Here is a 4,647-nt window from a genome sequence, read left to right on the forward strand (position 1 = left end):
GCCACCGCCGCTCGGGCTCAGCCGCCGGCGCTCGCGGCGCGCTCGGCCGGTGCCGCCCGAATCTCGCGCGCAGCCTCCCCCCCGCGAGCCGCCGTTTGAATCTGCGCAGGCGGACTGACGCCCCATTGGCCGCCTCCGACCGCACGCGGCTCCGCGCGCCGGGCGGGAGGGGGCGGGGCCTCGCGCCGGCGGCGGGCGATGTGACGGGGCCGGGGCGGGGGGAGCGGGGTGGCCCCGCAACGCCCCGCCGCGAGCACCCGCGAGCCGCCCCCGCGCCGGCGGCAACGGCGGCGGCTCCCGACGGCAAAAGAATGAAAAGGTAACGGTGGGGCCGCCCCCGCGCGGCAAAACCGAGCGTCTCCTTCGAGCCGGAATCGAACCAGCGACCTAAGGATTCCCGCGGGCCGCGCCTCTACAGTCCTCCGCTCTACCAGCTGAGCTATCGAAGGGAGCTGGGGAGGGGGCTGGCTGCACGGTATAAAGCCTTTCTTGGCGGTGCCACCGGTGATGTACGCCGTAACTAGTGTTGGAATTCCCTTCCCGGGAACAGCTGGAGCATAGAGACGCGCTCGGGACGGAGACATGGATCTACGAGCGGCCCAAAAGTCCAGCGGCGCCTCCCGCACCCTCGGCCCTACTGCCGGTGGATCCGTCAGCGCAGGGGGCGAAGTGCTCTCGGCCCATCTCGCTCCCGCGCCGGGCGCGAGCTTTCCCGGCGTACGAGGGCAGCGCTTCCCGCCTCCCTTCCTTGCCGGAAAATCCTTGCCCTGTGGTTGCTCGCGTGCTTGAGGAGCGGGAAGCGCGGGTCTCATCCATCATCCACCCAGCGCTCTTACGGGGCGCCTGCTCCAGCCACGGGCACGGCCCGGGTCTGTTTGGAAGAGGTCACCCCCAAACAGAATCAGGTTGGAAAAGACTTCTCAGATCGTCAGCTGCATCATGGCACTGAGTGCCAAACCCAGTCTTTCCTTGAATACCTCCATGGGCGGTGACTACACCACCTCCCTGGGCAGCCCATTCCAGTGTTTAGTCACTCTTTCCGTGAAGAAATTCCTAATGTCTAACTTAAACTCCCCTGGCACAGTTTAAGACTATGCGCTCTCGTCCTGTCACTAGTTGCCTGGGAGAAGCTGAACTCCACCTGGCTACAACTTCCTTTCTGGTAGAAACATGGCATCGCATCCTCGTGTAGCTGTGCTGGTGGACACGTGGACTCCACAGAGCTCCTAGGAGAACACGGTGGGACCACCTGCTTTAAAGACAGGTGTTGGCAGCTGCATGGTCAAAAAAACCAGAACGATAGGGACAGCATTTAAAGGTGCTCAGTCATGGTGGTCACTTGACACTGGGGTGCTCACATCCATCACAGGGCCAAAGCATCTCTTTTTATTAATTGCAATGTGATTTTTACTTTAGTGGTCAAAATAAATCACCAAAACGGCAGATGGCTTCTTATCCATCATCTTCTTTCCAAATACATTTTTTTTCAGTGATGTACTTAAGGAAATTTGCTAACCACCACCATCACAGAGGCAATGACTTCCTGAAGCTATACCATCATGAAGTACAAGCTACATTCCAGCAGAACCTCTGTGTGTTGTAAGTATTTCCCTATATGAGTCTTTACCTGGAACTATAGAATGATTTGGGTTGAAAGGGACCTTAAAGATCATCTAGTTTCAGCCCCCATGCCATGGGCAGGGATATCTTCGCTAGACCAGGCTGCTCAAAGCCCCATCCAACCTGGCCTGGAACACTTTCAGGGATGGGGCATCCACAACTTCTCTGGGCAACCTGTTCCAGTACCTTATCATCCTTAGTGAAGAGTGATAACTTTTTCCTATTATCTAATCTAAACCTACTGTCTTTTAGTTTGAATCCATTCCCCTTTGTCCTGTCACTACATGAAGTGCTCCAGTTATGCTTCAAATTGTATTTAAAGAGAGATGCTCCACTCCCTTAATCATCTTTGCAGCCCTCTGCTAGACCTGCTGCAGGAAATCCACGTCTCTCTTGTCCTGAAGAACCCAGAACTGCACACAGCACTCCAGATGTGGCCTCACCAGGGGTCAGTAGAGGGGCAGGATCACCTCCCTCGACCTGCTGGCAATGCTCTTCCTGATGCCACCCCAGGGTACCACTGGCCTTCTTGGGCACCGGGGCACACTGCTGGCTCATGGGCAGTCTATTGTCCACCAGGATGGAATTCACAGAAGTTATCTGAATAAATGGAGCCGTGTGTGGAGTCTGTACATCCCCACAGCACTATGGATGTTCCCGGTACATCCCCACGGCACTGTCGATGTTCCCGGTACATCCCCACGGCACTGCCGATGTTCCCGGTACATCCCCACGGCACTGTCGATGTTCCCGGTACATCCCCACTGCATTATGGATGTTCCCGGTACATCCCCACGGCACTGTCGATGTTCCCGGTACATCCCCACGGCACTGTCGATGTTCCCGGTACATCCCCACTGCATTATGGATGTTCCCGGTACATCCCCACGGCACTGCCGATGTTCCCGGTACATCCCCACGGCACTGTCGATGTTCCTAGGGCGTGCGGGCGGGAACGCCGGGCTCGCAGCGCCCCCTGCGCGGGCACGCAGGAACTGCAGGCGGCGGCACAGTCCCCAAGGCACGGGAGGGCAAAAACGCGGCAAAACCCACCAAAATCCCAACTTCAACCGCACCACAAACCTACTGTTACAAGGGCGAACTCGTATAATTGCATCTTTCACGAAGAAAACACATTCCTTGAGGGTTCTATTTGTAGTCTTTGCTAATAGGTGTTTAGCACCAACCTATATTCCTTGTGATGCACTTTTAGTATCCAGAGATGACAACGCAGCAGGTTTCCCCACATCAAAGCTCTGGCAGGAGTCTTTGAACTACAAAAGCTGTAATGAAAAAGTAATAAAAACCACCCTGAGACAGGATTTGTGTCATCAGCCTCACACAGTATGAAATGGCATCTTTTAGCACTCATATTTAATTCAAAGTGAAAGGAGTCTGAAATAAAAATACTGTCTAAATAGGTACCTTCTTGTATATTCCCATAGTAACACATGTGTTCCTAATTTGCAGGAAATAGATCCTGAAAGCATTAGCTGAAGCAAATTGCTAAATTAATAAGTACTGATGGTCCTGTTGTTAAAAAGAATAATAGGCTAAAGATGTAGTTTGTTATGACATCCAGTAAACATTCTCCTTGAAGTACACCAGTAAGCACATACACACCTCACTTTTTTTTTCTTTTTTTTTTTTTCTCCTGTTACTGTCCTGTGTGACGAGGTCTAATGTTTGGCATTTCTTTTGCTCCTACATGATAAAAAAAAAGAAGCATGAAGATGCATCCCCCTCTCTCTATCTCTTCTCAGCTTCTAGTAGCTTCACGAAACCAAGCCAGAGGTCTACCTTTCTCTTCAGAGACCTTATAAGAAAGAAGGCACAAACAGACACTGTAGCAGGATACAGACTGTCCCCTCCCATCCCATCAGAGCTGTCACAGCCCACAAGCCACCAGGCTCAGTCTTGATAGGCTTCTGATAGGACACTCACCAGCCAGCAATATCTGAGTTCCATTGTGCAAGAACTGCTTTCTGCCTTTGTTTGCCCTTTCCAAGACTCCCTTGTGACAATGGAGAGCTCAGTTCCAGACTAGACCCAAAGAACATGACCAGGTGCAAAGACTTCGCTGCAGGTTCAGGGTGTCAGAGTGAGGCAAATCACTCCTAGGTCACAGACCCTTGAGTCACAGTGGACATACTTTCAGTAGCATTTTTGCCACTTTCCCATTACCTTAGAACTGTTTAGTTGGGTCTCCTGACAAACCAAAACCAAACAACACTTAAATCAGCTGTTGGCATTTGGATCTTGCTTGGGTTTTGTAGTGTTGGCCAAGTACTAATAGCAGTGGGCAACACATTTCCAAAGACAGGACACTTGCTCTTACCCAGATGATTCAACGGGCAAAATGCCCTGGAAGAGGGAGTGATGGTCCTATCATTTGTTCCATTATTTATTCCTTCTTGTTTAGTTTCCTGCTGATCCACAGGGGAAAAAACTTCTATTAGGCATTCATTATGACCTTAACTAACAGCAGATTGTTCCTGCTGGGAAACAGGTCCCTTCCCGTGCAACACAGATACTTCTAAAAAATTCACCAAGCTGCAGTGGTATGAAGGTACCACACTATAAGGCCATACGTTAAGTCCATATGTGTATTATTTGGCTCATTTTTTACTGCTCCAATCTGGTGAGAGTTCAATCTATTTCCTGATAAAGCCTTTAATGAATAAAAAATACCAGTCATGACCCCACTGCCTATTGTCACAAAGAAATTATAGAAAAACTCTGAAGTCACATGCAGAAGTTTGTAATTCTTTGCTGCTATGCATCAGAATCTCATTGTGAATTCAGGCAGCTAATTCAACATTTCTGTGGACAATAAAGCAGTACATGGATGTTCTCCGAGAGACTTAATATCACTGACTTGAAGTTAAGAATAATCAGTCTGTCTTAAATGTTCTCCCTGTAGGTTGTTTGGAAACCTTACAACAGAGGAACCTAGAGTCTTTGTGAAGATAATTCTCAGCACAAATAATCAACAAGGCATGCAACTGACTTCTTGGTATGAGAGAA

General features: G+C 50.5%; 1 non-coding gene across 1 annotated transcript; it reads right to left on the reverse strand.

Annotated features, from left to right (window-relative positions):
* Positions 1 to 359: 359 nt before the first annotated feature.
* TRNAY-GUA lies at positions 360 to 449 on the reverse strand. Its single transcript is given in 2 exon segments — positions 360 to 395; positions 413 to 449. It is a non-coding gene; the product is annotated as a tRNA-Tyr (tRNA).
* Positions 450 to 4,647: the final 4,198 nt, after the last annotated feature.

Source organism: Corvus moneduloides, chromosome 1 (assembly GCF_009650955.1).
Source record: "Corvus moneduloides isolate bCorMon1 chromosome 1, bCorMon1.pri, whole genome shotgun sequence".
Lineage (NCBI taxonomy): Eukaryota > Metazoa > Chordata > Aves > Passeriformes > Corvidae > Corvus > Corvus moneduloides.